At 42.7% G+C, this 15,344-nt stretch overlaps 1 protein-coding gene across 1 annotated transcript in view; it reads right to left on the bottom strand.

Annotated features, from left to right (window-relative positions):
• CDCA7L (cell division cycle associated 7 like) overlaps positions 1-13,575 on the bottom strand; it is a 231,233-nt gene extending 217,658 nt beyond the window's left edge. Inside the window, exon 1 of the mRNA XM_077122209.1 lies at positions 13,350-13,575. The gene's annotated coding sequence lies outside the window, so the exon portion shown is untranslated. The remainder of the gene's footprint in view (positions 1-13,349) is intronic.
• Between the last annotated feature and the right edge of the window lie 1,769 nt (positions 13,576-15,344).

The following is a 15,344-nucleotide window of genomic DNA, read 5'->3' as shown; positions in this document are numbered from 1 at the left end:
ATAACTGAACACAATTTTGCAGACATGGCCTTGCATATACTCACAAATGATTAAAGAAAATGACATCTCTGCAAGAACGCTTGTAACACACGAAGAGAGCAGATGCAAAATCGGGTAAAACTGTCACCAGTGCCTTCTAAGTGCTTGCTCAGTATGGTACCTGGACACATGGGACCCTACAAAAGTTATTTCCTAAATGAATAAGGAAATTATTTGAGCTATGTAAAATGCACTGGAAAAATACACTAAAAGGAAAGTGCTCATGTATTGCCAGTGTTTTTTCTGCCTCTTTTTACTTTTCTGTACTCTATACATTTTCTACAATAAGCATTTATTCCTTTTAAACCTTGAAAAAAGTGCACAAATAAAAAAGATCTCTGTTTTCTTGTTCCTTGGTGTTCCTCACTTGAAAATCAAAAGCTTTCTCCCTACTGTTTGCAATTACTTTATCTCACTCCATGCAAGGAATGTTTTTTCCAACTATGACAATATAATCATATGAAAAAAATAAGATGCGTTTTTTGCTTGGAAAGTTTGTCGACTAAGCAAGTTAAAATAGAATTTAATGGAAAATTGCAACTGGGCTTAATACGGCCTAATAGAAGCAAATAAATAAACCAGGAAAATCTGTCCACAGGGTAGGAGAGGGCAAGGCTTCTTCATCTTAGTGATGATGCCCCTCTGTCATGTACTTCACTGTCGTGGAAAAACTTGGAGAGGGCTGATGAAACTCTTGCAGGCTGGTTAATATCTCTTGTAAATTAATTTGTATTCTTTCACTCCATCACTAGCACATCATCACCATGTATGTCCCAGTCATGGTGCTTTTTATCTGAAGTTGACTGAGATTCAGGCCAAACTTCTGACAAATAAGTGACCCCTGAAGATTTTCTAGCCTTAAGTCTTTGCAAATACTGCTGACTCTTATTCAAATGAAAAGAATTTCATCAATCACAAACCCAAGGAATTTGAAAGCACAGCTCCTCACCAGCTGTAATGCCTTCGAGGAGAAATATAGGGCAGCTTCTGCAGGATGCGGAGATCAAGGCTATAACTCAAGGTGCTAGGGGAAAGAATATTTTGCCAACAACAAAATCTTTCATTTGGATAACATACGCCATTTATATTTGTATATCAATTTTCCAAATCCTTTCGCAAGGATTATGATCTTAACTACCCTTGCAGGTAAGAATGGCAGACCACACCATCCACTTTTACAGATGGGTAAACTGAGGCCCCAAGAGATGTAGATTACACTGCTTAGTGGCGGGCAAGGAAGCAGACCTAAAACTGCATTTGCCTTTCAGTTTGCCACACTGCCTTTATGTGCCATGTAGGGATTGAGAGCCTCTCTGCAAAGAGCAAATGCCCACACCTATGGCCCTGAGACACTTTCAAAGTCATTAAATTAGGTGAACAGTCCCAGCAATGGATCCAACTCGATGCACACACGGTCAAGTAATTTTCTGTTAGACATCATCTTCATTAGCTTTAACAATTATAATTCTCATCCCTTTGGTCCTGAAAAGCCAATGCAAAAGCTGTGCAGGTAGCTGTGATCCAAGTTTTGCAGATCCAGGAGGTTTGGATTTTCCATCTAAGGTTCAGCAAAGCATACAAATAATTGGCTGAGGAGGAGCACTGAAATCCCTGACCCGTTTGAGATTTGCCAACCACCACAGGTTGCTCTGCTCAGACGGTCATTTGGCTGCTGCCGCTTTTAAGCAATTACCTGTGGCCACTTAGTGACAGTATTAGGAAAGTTAAGTTGGGATTGTCCCCAACTCCTAATTTACCTCTCAATAAAAACTGAAAGTAGAAAAACTGGTTGACTGCAGGCTGTAAGTGTTTTTGAAAGGCACAGCTGGGGCAGGTGGGTGTGCAGGAAGCGGGCAGAGCGAGAATGTGGATTAGCCAGAGATGCCGGGGGAGGACATGGGGACAGCCCTGGGTGCTGTTTGCCGGGAGGGGCAAAGAGCTAACAAGTCTAAGACGGGGAAATGGATAATTCATCTTCATCCAGAGAGTGCTTCTCTTTATGGAGAGTCAGAATCAGACCCAGGAGTCTCTGTCCATTTCAACGGAGTTTTCTTGCCTCTCTTTTCTAGTTCATCTTAAACCTTCAGTCTTCAATACCAAAATTTAGGATTATACTTTGTAATGCCAGGAAATCCTCATTTCACATTGAGAGTGCTGTCGAGAATGCTTTAAGTAAAAGAAGGTCAACTTTACCTTAATTTTTAATCCTGTAGGTTGCTTATTTGTTTTTAAATTGTTTATAATCTAAAGATTTTATAAAAGTTATAATGAAAAGAAAAATTAAAAGATGGTGGGGACACAAAAATCACGCACAATATACCACCCTGGCTTTCAATTTTCCTCTCATATTTATTTCAGGGAATTTTTTAAATGAAATTTTCTATTAAAGATGCTGAATATTTCCATGTGACTGGGCTTCAGCTCCACAGTAATGATGCAGCGGCCGGCTGGTTGCGGGTGACTATTGTTTTAAACATGAGTGAATGCCAGAAGGATCCCAGACATTTTCAGCTGGCAAATGTTTCGCTTCCTTCTCACCCTATAGCATTGTACCTTCTCATACCTCTGATGGCTGTGTTCCAAGAATTCTTGACGTTGAAAATTAGCTCGGCTCCTTATAATTTAAGCAATGCTTAATTTAAACAAATGGTTCCGTTACCATCTGGGAAAGGCCTGGCAGAGAGTTAGAAAAACCCTCTAAAATGTTTAGGCTGTTTTACTCAACATTTTCCTAATATTTTGCTTTATGTGTCTCTTTCTAGTTAGCAGCTATTACTGGGTCTTATTTTTCTCTTTGCCCACTTTCACCTGTTCAGCCGGGATTTCTACACTTCTTTCCTCTCTCTTCAGCTTCCTCCTTCCTTCTGAACTCCTTCTTCCCTCCCTGCCCTGTTTGGGAGCCGGGCGGCATGCAGCACGTCCCTGCAGGAAGAGTCAGGTTCTTCTTCGTACTGCCCACCTGTCCACGTCAGTTCTGACAGCAGAGTCTTACTGCTTAGGGGGGAGGAGATGCAAAAGTGATTATTTAGAATGAGAAGCGAAATTACAAAAAATTACAAGTTTTTAAAAAATGGTGAATAGCACAAAGATATACAGCATATATATAATTTATGTATTTTTTCATACACTGATAAGCAAACATATTACTGTCTATAATATATAGTAATTGATGGACTGGCTCTACTGTTATGTTTTTCTACACTTTGGCTGAATACTGTTTATATATATAGTAATGATTTTTAGAATATCATTTAAAATAGAAATATAGGTTTCCTCCAGCACGTTTGATTGAAATGTGTTTTTCACCACTGACAATATTATTGACATTAAATTTCACAACTCATTATGCTTAATATCATATACAATTTTGGTTTTGTGTCTAATTTGGGAAAACTGCCGTTAATATTTTTATATATGTAAGCTTTAAGATTTTAGGGTGGTGACCGATTTAAATACTATAAGTTGAAGACATATATTAATCAGTTTGTCATAGATGTCCTTGTTGCAATATCCCATTATGAGTCTTTGAATTTTTAATTTCCAACAAGATAGAACCTCCCTGACCTAGCATCAATGAGAACTGAATCTTGCACCAGAAATACTACATTTCTGAAATCTGGTCAAATTTTACCCAGGCTAGCTTCTGATTTTGTAGTTTTTAAACCTCATTTCTCCTCACTGGCAGGTGAGGCAGTACAGTGGCCTGGGGATATAGTCACAAGAGCCCTTCTCATACAGGGATTAACTAGCATAACTCATTTCTACAGGAAATAACCAGGAACCAAATAAATAGATCCCATGAAACCCAAAGCAAATGTATTCTCAATTCAACTTTCCCTTAACTGTATCTCAAAAATGACTGTGGCCACTCCACTCCAATGCCACTAGATGTAAGAAATCATCAGAAAGAAAGTTGAAGTGTAAAGAGACTCTGGCTGTAACAGATTACAGTTAAAGTATTTTAGTTTTTAAAATTTTGCAAAAACACACGACCATGTGAACACATTCCTGGCTCATGCCTGGGACTTTGGATGGGACGATGCAAATAAGTTTCTCCATACTGAAAGCTCTATTAGCTTCACTGTACATCTGCTTCTGCTATAGAAGAAATTTAGCTGTTTCTTTTGAAGACTGTAATTAGAACTACATTTAGTTGCTTCTACATATTTGTGTAGCTAAAAGTCATAATATTTGCACAGTTTCTGTTTGTACAGATGTAGCTATTGAGTAACATTTCAAGCCCATGGACTATGAGGCACATGGGATGGGGGAGGTAAAGGGGGAGGGGATGGTTGGACCAAGGCACAGTGAGGCAGTTCCGATGCAGGAGCTGAAATGATGGGAATCAGCTTAGGTTCTGACTCCAGGCAATGCCAGCATCACTGCATCTCTTTGGAAACCCTCCTCCAGCATCACCCAAGATGTTGAGGCAACCTCCATCTGACCTGTGGCAAGCTTCCTCTTTTAAAACAAAACAAGCCAACAAAACAAGCGAAATAAGAATCACTCTTCCTCTTCCATCCCATCCAGTAACATCATCCTTCCTTTGCCAAACCCATCAACCCAGTTGACAGGGGAAAGGAAGAGTTCTTCGGTTGTTGATATTTGTTGGGTGGGAAGGCACGTTAGCTTCTGCTTTGGGGTCCATTTTTACTAGATCTGCACTTCTAGAATGGGTTCTGATGTCAAGCTTATGTGTCTCCATGCTAAGAAACCAGCAAAACTCAGCAAAAACTCTCCCATGGCAGGTTGGGGAACACAGACAGATCCAAGATGGGTCCTCAACAACCCGTAACACAAATATGGGTACGGGGGAATCTGTATTCCTTCACTCAGACAGGAATGTTCTCTCCCTTCAGAAACCGTGTCCTTTGTGTGTTTTGACTCTACCGAGAAGGTAAAATCTACTCACTGCAGAACAACCTCTCGCTAGGAACTTGAACTACAAGCAAATGGCCATAATTTCCCCACCTGCACACACTTCCCTCACAGCCAAGTAGGTTCTTAGGGAACATCCTTCATTGTCCTCTAGTAGTTCAGGACTGTACTGCTCAATCACTAAATCTTTTCTTTCTATTGAGAATGAACTCTTCTCAGGTTAGTCTCTGAACCTTATGAGACTGACATACTGTAGATCAAGCCATCAGAGGTATAAGAGAAGAGATTTTTATTTGGGGGAAGTTCCACTAGAAGGATTTTGAGGTCCCTCTGAATTTTGGTTTTGTGATTCTATGATCTAGAGATATGTTTCCAGTGTGCATATGACTTGGAAGTGTTAAAAATACATTCTGAATTGTGCATTATGTGAGAGTGGCTGGTGTATAGAAAAATGTTGGCATTAATTTCTTTGTATTAAAAATACACGAATAGGAGGGTTGTGGAAAGATGGTGGAGTAGGAACATCCAAGAATCAGTCCCACTACCAAAAGAACCATTGAACTGGCAGGGAATACTTGGAGCATCCAGGGAAGAGCTGGACTGAAAGGCTAGTAAATTGCAGGAAATATTGGTGAACTGGAGATGAGGCAGCTACAATCCCTCATCTCCCAACCACATGGCAGATAGCGATGGAAACTACAGCCTGGGCTCCTGGCGTAACTACTGGTGCGAGGGTGGGCTGTACGGACCTAGTACTCCAAAATCCAGGAACATATGATCTGATGTTCGATCACAGCTTTTGATCAGCTACTTCAGTTCACTGTGGGGCTGGTGCTGAGGGCAGCCACAGATTCACTCTCCTTAGGCAAGTGTGGCAGAAGAATCTCAAAGAGGCAGTACTTTTTTTGGTCCTTTCCATTCCTTGTTTGGGAGCAATGGTAGTTTGGAAAATTCATAAACTGATGTGTCAAGTTCCCAACAAGAAAAAAAGAACCTAGCAATTCCAGAGGAGTGGGGAAACTAGATTTCCAGAGTTTTAGCAGCACAGTATTCAGAATATCCAATTCTCAACAAAAAATTACAAAACACACAAAGAAACAGGAAGTATGGTCCATTTACAGGAAAAAAAAGAATTTGCCAGAAATCCTCCCTGAGGAAGCTCATATATTGGAACTTGTAGCCAATGCTTTAAATAAACAGTCAAATACGTTCAATGAGCTAAAGGAACTCATGTAAAGCAAACTAAAGAAAATTAGGAAAATACTGACTGAACAAAATAAAGAAATAGATTTTATAAAAAGTAACCGAACAAAAATTTTGGGCCTGCAAAGTAGAGCAACTGAAATGAGAAACTTACTAGGGAGATTCAGCAACAGATTTGAACAGACAAAAGAAAGGACCAGTGAATTTGAAGACAAAAAAATTGAAATTATCCAAGGTGAAGAGCAGAAGGAAAAAAATTAAGAAAAATGGACAGAGCCCTGTGGGACACCATCGAGCATACCAACAGATGCCCAGAAGGTCGAAAGAGAGAGAGAGGGAAAAGGAGAGAAAAAAGTATTTGAATAAATAATGGCTTGAAACTTCCCAAATCTGATGAAAGACATGAGTATACGCATGCATGAGGCTCACTGTACTGCAAGCAGGTTAGACCCTAAGAGGTCTACGTCAAGACATGACAGCAAAAGTGTCAAAGTCCAAAGACAGAGAGAATTTTGAAAGCAGCAAGAGAGAAGCAACTTGTCATATACAGAGCCTCTAGCAAGATTAAAAGCAGATCTCCCATCCGAAACCACGGAGGTCAGATGACAGTTGGATGGCATATTTAGAGTCCTCAGAGGGACAGAAACAACTGTCTTGCAAAGTGATTCTCTAAAATGAAGGAGAAATTAAGATATTTACAGATACACGGAAGCTGAAAGAGTTCATTAGCAGAAGACGGCCATACAAGAAATGCTAAAGGGAATCTTTCAGGCTGCAAGAAAAGGACATCAGATGATAACTCCAAACCATAAGAAATAAAAAACACTGGGAAAGGTAACTACACAGGTAAATATAAAACCCTGCATTATTATACTTTTAGTTTGTAACTGCGTTTTTTCTCCCATATGACTTAACAGGCAAATGTGTAAAGCAAGAATTAAATTCTAGGTTAATAAGCAAATGATACCTAGAGATGTAATCTGAGAGAGTAACAACATAAAGGAGGTGGGGTGGAGGGCGGTGCAACAGTGGCTCAGTGGCAGATTTCTCGCCTGCCATGCCAGAGATGGGGGTTTGATTCCTGGTGCCTGCCCGTGCAAAAAAGAGAGAGAGAGAGAGAGAGAGAGAGAGAGAGAGAGAGAGAGAAAAGGAGGTGGGGTGGAGATATATGGAGTAGAGTTTGTTTATTACAGAAACTAGTAGGTTGGTACTAGTTAAACTAGGCTGTTATGTTAATTGTAATTACAAAGGTAGCTGCTAAGAAAATAGCTAAAAAATATAAAGAAAAGAAATAGTAAACTACAAAAAAACAACTAAGCACAAAAACTGGCAGTAATGGAGTAACTGAGAATATATTTTGTATATTTTGGAGTATACAAATATACAGAAAAAAATACTAAGTGCCAGAAGCAAACCCTTCCTTCTCAGTTATTACTTTAAACGCCAGTGGTTTAACCTCACCCATTAAAAGGTGGAGACTGTTAAACTGGATAAAAAAAAAGCACTGCCCATATGTATGGAGCCTAAAAGAGACTGATCTCAAGTACAAAGACAAAGAGTTTGAAAGTAGAAGTGTGGAAAAAGATATTCAATACAAACGATAACCAAAAGAGAACCAGAATTATTATGAGACAAAACACACTTTAAGTCAGAAAAGATTACGAGAGATAAAGAAGGATATTATTTATTGATAAAAAGTTCAATCCACCAAGAAGATATAATAGTTAAAAACATATATGCATGGCTCCCAGGGGTGTAAATCTCCCTAGCAACATGGGACAGAAATCCTGGGATGAGCTGGGACTCAGCATCAAGGGATTGAGAAAATCTTCTTGATCAAAAGGGGGAAGAGAGAAATGAGACAAAATAAAGTGTCAGTGGCTGAGAGATTTCAAACAGAGTCAAGAGGTTATTCGGGAGGCTATTCATATACATTATATAGATATCCCCTTTTTAGTTTATGGTGTTTGGGAGCGGCTAGAGGGAAGTACCTGAAACTGTAAAGCTGTGTTCCAGTACCCACGTTTCTTAAAGACGGCTGCATAATGATATAGCTTTTACAGTGTGACTGTGATTGTGAAAACCTTGTGTCTGATGCTTCTTTTATCTGCAATATTGACAGATGAGTAAAAAATATGGATTAAAAATAAATAAATAAAGGGGTAACAAATGTTAAAATAAATTGAGTAGATTGAAATACCAGTGAAGAATGAAAGGGAGCAGTAGGGGTATAGAAAAAACTAGGGGGAACAAAGGTTAAAATCTATGGAGTAGATGGAAATATTAGTGGTCAATGAAAGGGAGGGGTAAGGGATATGGTATTTGTGAGTTTATTCTCTTTTCTTTTTATTTCTTTTTCCAGACTGATGTAAAAGTTCTAAAAAATGATCATGGTGATGAATATACTACTGTGTGATGATATTGTGAGCCACTGATTGTACACCATACACAGAATGTTTGTATGTTAAGAATGTTCATGTTTGTATATTGTTTTAGCTTGCTAATACAAAATAAACTAAATTAAAAAAATGAACCAAGGATTTGACTAGACATTTCTCCAAAGTAGATACACAAATGGCCAGTAAGCATATGAAAATTTACTCAACACCATTTGTCATAAGAAACATGAAAATTAAAACTATGAGATACCATTTTACACCCACTAGGATGGCTATTATTAAAAAAAGAAAGAGACAATAGCAAACGTTGGAGTGGATTGGAAAAATAGAAAGCAGTGCATTGTTGGTGGGAATGTAAAAATCGTATAGGGACTGTAGAAGACAATTAAGAAGTTCTCATAAAATTAAACATAGAATTACCATATGACCTAGCACTTCCACTCCTGGATACACCCAAAAGGACTGAAAGCAGAGATCTGGACAGATATTTGTCCACCAATGTTCATGGCAGCATTATTCGCGACAGCCTAAGATGGAAGCAACCCAAGTGTGTCTCAACAGATGACTGGTGAAACAAAATGTGGCACAGACATGCAAAGGAATATTATTTTGCCATAAAAAGGAATGAAGAGCTACCACCTGGCTGAGCCTTGAAGACGTTACGTTGGGAGAAATAAGCCAGACACAAAAGTACAAATATTGTACGATTCCTCATATGAAATACCTAGAACAAGCAAGTTCACAGAGACAGAAAGCAGAGTGGTGGTTACAGGGGATGGGGAAAAAGGGAAAAGGGAGGTAATCGCTTAGGGGTATGAGTTCTGGGTTTGGGATGTTGAAAATATCCTGGAGTAGACAGGGGTGAAAGTTACACAATAATGTCAATGTACTTATTGTCACAGGATTGTCTGTTTCAAAATGGTTAAAATAATTTCTACATTTTATATATTTTACCCAAATAAAAATAAATTGCAAAAAATATATAAATTTAAAATGCATGAACAATCTAATCCACACATATCTTTAAATCTACCGCTCTCTTTTGGAGTATACCTTGACATAAAGGAATTGAGTGAAGAAACAGCTGGAAGCTGTGTAAGATACTAATATTTTAAAGAGTGATATACGATGCTATTTTAATTCCTACAGGAAAATGATAAAAATATTTATTTAATAATAATTATTGTTAATTATTATTTAATTATTTATTATTTGACAAAAAAGTATTTCAGTGTTTGTAAGTAAAGCAGTTTTATTACATGCAGTGTCTTCACTTCCGCCTTATTGTTCTGACACACAGATAATGAGTTTTGTTGTCAGTGGGTATTTTAAATTCCATTATAAAACAATGTGAATTCCAAATAACGAGTAGCCAGAAACAAAACTCCAAATAGGCAGTGGTCTACCATACAAATTGTAATTCTTCCACAACCAATTATTTCTACAAAAAGGGAAAGAACCCACCAAGACAAAAACACATCCTGAAACCTCTGAGATGACAAAATACTTAGGATATGAAATTTTGGTTGAGCTATCATACTGACACATGGTCACAACTGGCTTTCAATTGTTACGGCCTTTTTATTTCCTATTGATACTGGAATTTAAAGCACAGAATGCTTTACATTCATTGTTTTCTATAAGAACATTCTAAATCTATGTTATAATGGTAAGATCAACATGCTGAAGTGAAATTTAACATTTCTGAGAGGATATCCACAGCCATTCCCTGCTCCCCACACTTCCCTAATGAAACAACACCCAAGAATCAAGAAACAGAGTGGTTCATTTATTCACTTGTAAATATTTACTGAATGCCAGCATTGAATATTTAACAGTGCACAGAGCAAAGCAATAGCCTTTATGTCTTCATAGCCTGGATGTTTTAGTGTGTGACACAAGAAACATGCTAAAAATGAAGTTTGGGCTACAGCTCTCAGACACTAGAAAACAGGTACCAACTGAGATAGGGCTGCAGAAAAAGGAGGGGGTGAGAAAACAAACCGATTTTGCAATTATAAAACCACTAACAGTACAGATCCTGTCTTCATTTAAAAGTTTGCTGTCTTGTTCATCATGAGATGAGTTTTTTTCTGCATGAATTTTGATTTTTAAAAATATTAACCTAAAATGTGTATCTCGCTTACTGAGTATTTTGGTGCTTCACTCATGCTCTCCTACCCCGACCCTGCCTAATACATGTCTAGGGAATAAAATAACTTGGAGGTAGAGAGCAGTGGAGATTCCTTGAGAGGTCTGAGTGTGCTGTGACTCCAACTCTTTCACCTGTTCTCCCGCCACTCAGGGACAGCCCAGGTACCTGAAGACATTTCAGTAAGGACACTGGGGGGCTCACTCTGTGTGTCCTGTCATTAGGGGACAGAGTTGCCAGTGGGCGTGGCCATAACTGCGGAATCCAAAGGATGGGTGACCGGTGGGTGCTGTGGCTGCTGTCTTGGGGTGGGCCAGGAGTCCCAGCCTGGACAAATAGTTTGTGCTGACCAGATGGGGGTGGAGGCACCGGAGAGAGAGGGGTGCTGCAGGGGCATCTTAGGTGCTGTCCAAGACAGCCACGCCTGGGTGGGGTGACTCAGCTGCAGATACTGCTACATTCCCAGGGGCTGAGGGAGGGGGAGCAAGCGTATGTCCCCCCACGACCAACCCCTACCCCCCAAGGCAGGGCATGTGCCTCTGTGAAGGGAGCTGTAGTTAAGAGACCCCCAGGGTTGACAGGTTCAAAGAACCTACAAAAATCTCCCTTGAAAAAAAAGAGTTTGCGAGACAGAGCTGCCAAATCCAGAGCGCTAATATTGCATCCCCATCTCAGTGCTAAACTTGGCTGCCCTCTCACCTTTCCTGTCAGCCTTCCTCTCCCTTCTGGAGGAGTCAGAAACGTGGCAAAGCAAGGAGGGGCAGCGGGAGGACAGGCTTCCAGGGAGGGAAGAAGGTTAGAAGCTACCAGATCCCTTCTGTCTAAAAGACTCTCTCCCACCACCAAGTCTCAAGCGGAACATTTAAATTCTGACATGGCCTATTACCGCATTGACTTTCTTGTGTGATCGGAAGTGACTGCTTTAGGGCTTTTTGCTAACTAAATGTGACCAAAACTACATCACAGAATTTTTGCCCAGGGGAAAGGGAACTAGCTTTAGAGAAGGGGACTTAACCGGTCAGTGGGTGAGGAAATATTTTCCGATACTAATAAATCTTACGACTCCCACTACGAGTAATAATACTGACGATAATATAAAGTACGGCGACAGATATTGATAGGGGGAGGCCTTTTTTTAAAAAAAATTTTTTGGTAGTATGGCCAGAGAAGATTCTGGGCCAGTGATGAATGGACATCTGATGAATGGGGGAGCAAGCCCTGCCAGGAGTTGGGGGTGAGGGTTGCAGGTAGAGGGAACATCACTCGGAAAGAGCCTAAGCCAGGAATGAGAGAGGCGAAAGGGCTTAGTGGGTAGCTGGGAGTGGCAGAGGAGGGAGGGGGAGATTGGGAGATAGCCAGTACAGCCTTGACAGCCACAGGGTTTTGGATTTTATCCTAAACTGTTAGAAGGTTGGATGACATGATCTGATTGATATTTTCAAAGGCCCGCTGGCTGCTGTGCTGAGAATACACTGGAGGAGGCAAGTGGCGGCCGGGAGGTTTGTTAGGAGGCTGTTGGAATAATACAAATGACATCGGAGGTGGCTCGGTCTAGGGCTTGCTGTAACACTGCTTTTGTACATCAGCACAAAGGACTGAGAACTCTCTGATAGTCAGCAATGCCCCACGGTGGACCAAATTTTGGCCAGACACCCCTGCAGAGTTTGCAGTGCCCTCCAAGTTAAATTCTCAGGACATCTCTCTGTATCAGCTAGCTCCTGTGTCTCCTCAGAAGCCTGGAGAACTAGCACTTCATCATCTCAGGCCGCAGAGTGACAGACCAGGGGCCCAGCTTCCTTTAACCGTTTTTACATACTGCACAGAGGATGAAGAAGCTTTGGAGTCAGACAGACCTCGGGTCAAGTCCAAGTCCTGCCAGAGCAGAGCAGAGCAGAGCAGAGCTTAGCTACTCGGAACATGTTTCTTAGCCTCAGAAAGTCTCCATTTCTCTATATGCAAATTGATAGTCTGACCACATAGAGTTTGGGAATGAAAGAATGAGACGATGTAAGAGCTATAGGCGTTGGGTAGCAATAGAATTCAAAACGCAGGCGTATCAGTGGTGAAAATGCCACTTCTTTCTGCCCTTAGGAGATAATTGCAGAAAATTACCTTGCAAAACCATTACCTCTTGAATTTCAATACAACAGATTTCTGATAAATCCACAGAAAACTGAGTTAATTTAACGGATTCGCCTATTCAGACAGAACCAACTGTGACTCCAGAGGCGCATGCTAAAAACGCAGATTCTTGGGCTTCACCTGGTTAGTTTCTAATTAGAAACTCAAGAAGGTGGGCGGGGGTGGGGGTGGGGGTGGGGGGTGGAATCTGCATTTAAAGCTCCTCACAGGATCGTGCCGCCTTTCGGAAACCTTCTCCCTGCAGGCTCCGGGGAGACCCAGGGAAGAGAAGGGCGGTCCCAGGACAGAGAAATAGGCAGCGGGTCCACTAGGACCGCCAGGCCCTGGAGGAGTTTGGTCCAGTACTTATCTCTGCCGGGGGCGGAAGCCCGGGGCTCACCTGCGGGGGGGGGGGGGAACAATTATTTCGTTGTGGTTCACTCCGTTTGAGAACTGCAACCGTGTACGTCTGGGTTTCGTGACGCCCCCGCCCTCGCCCCCTCCTCGTCGGGCAGCGCGGTGAGCAGATTTCCGGCTTCCGGCGGGCTCTCACTTACCCGACCACAGTGACACCTGCCGAGGCGACGCGGTATGGACCGAGCCCGGACACAGTTCTCCAGGCCGAGGCTCCGAGCCCGTGCGCGGCGTGGAGACGGCGCGGGGTCGCGAGCGACGCGGGACCCTAAGCACCCCCGGGCTGCCGCCCGAGAAGGCCCTGCGGGAACTGCGGGGCTGGCCGGCGAGCCCTCGCGGGGAGCTGCACGTCTTTGTACGAATCGAGGCGCCAGCGCCCCCCAGCGCCCGCGGGGGACTGGGCTTCCCGTCGGCGTCCCAGGAGCCGGGCAGAGTCAAGGATGCCGCCCCGCAGTCCAAGGCGGAAAAACGCTTCGATCCGCCTGACCCTCCCGGCCAGGCAGGCTCAGGGCCACGGGCACTGCTGCCACTTTTGTCCCATTTGTCAATGCGCCCCCCACTCCGGTCCACCTCAGCCTTCTCCCTAGCCCCATCACCGAACTGTAACTGGACAAGAGAGCGTAGCAACTAGGAAGGGTGGGGAGCTTTGCGGGGAGGCTGTCAGTTGGGGGTGGGGGAGCACATCTGGGGGGACAGGGGGTGTGGAAAAAGAGAGAGACATCAAGAGAGCTTTCCTGGAAGGGCTTCTTCCCCTGTCTGCAGGAGGGCAGGAATGGGAATCCTAAGCGGTCCCACTTCCCTCCCCTATCAGAGCCCCACCACCTTTCTCTCCTTGTCCCTGACACCAGGCCCCAGGCCCCTCCCTGTGGACATGACCTGGAGGCCCAGGGCTTGATTTCAAAATCTCCTCACTTAGGTCCTTCTGCACATGTGGGATTCTGAGGTAGAAATAGCTTATTACCTTACACATCTCCACCTGCCCCCTCGGTTGTCAGGTCTTGAAAAAAGGGACCTGTGTTCTAGTCCCTCTTGTGCCCCAGGGCCTGGCACAAGGTGGCTGCCCAATGCGTGTTGGTTGAAGAGTAATAATAAAGCACACGAATTCGATGCTTACTCTGTGGCAGGCCATGTGGGTAGCTCTTTACATGCAGTGACTCAATCTTTACCACAAGCCTAGAGGTCAGGTAGCACTGCGGGGAGCATTTTCAGATGGCGAAGCCCAGACGTACAGTCAAGTAAATTACTGGGCATCACATTTTCAGTAAATGCTGAAGCAGGAATCAGAACCCAAGCCACCTGGCCCCAGAGTCGTCACAGGTGAAACTGCCCCACACTGCCTCTTGTGAATGAATGAATGAACGAACGAATGGATGTGTTTTAGTTTGAGTGAGTTCTCTGGAAAAAGATCTCAGTTTGGGGGTTGAAAACAGCCTTAGTAGTGCGGAGGACCCTTTCTGATGGGGTGTTGGGAAAGATACCCTTCTTATAAAATGTCCGGGTTGTGGCATTGTCAACCTGGCTGCACATTACAATCACCAGTGATGCAGGCCACCCCCACACTGATGAACTTCTCTAAGGGTGAATCCCAGGCATCAGTACTTTTAAAGTTTCCCCAGGTGATTCCAAAATTGCAGTTAAAGCCACAAGTCTGTGGGGAGCAGGAGCCACATTCTTTCTCAAAATGTGATCATAGGACTCGGGTCACCTGGTTCATGTAGTTACAATACAGATTCTTGCGTCCCATCCAGATTTACTGAATCAAGATCTGGAATCTGCTCAAAAGAGCACATGGGTCTGCTCAAAAGAACCAGCGGAACAAAATGAACATTCCCAGGTGATATTTATGCACAGTGAAGTTTGAGTCCCACTACAGCAGCTGTTCTCAAAGTGCGACAACTGGACAAGCAGCAGTAGATCACCTAGGAATTTGTTAGAAAATGCAAATGCTCAGTCCCACCCAGAAACTCCAGGGGTGGGGCCAGCTATTAACAAGCCCCACAGGTGATCCTTGTATGCACCAAAGCTTGGGAACCTCAGCGCTGGATTAATGGGCCTCCAGAATTGCAGAGCCCTGGGTTCAAATCCCAGCCTGGCCACTTACTAGCCCGGTGCCTTTGGGCAGGTTAATTCTCCCTATG

The sequence above is a fragment of the Tamandua tetradactyla genome, chromosome 1, assembly GCF_023851605.1.
Source record: "Tamandua tetradactyla isolate mTamTet1 chromosome 1, mTamTet1.pri, whole genome shotgun sequence".
Lineage (NCBI taxonomy): Eukaryota > Metazoa > Chordata > Mammalia > Pilosa > Myrmecophagidae > Tamandua > Tamandua tetradactyla.
This window is presented reverse-complemented; position numbering and strand designations above follow the sequence as displayed.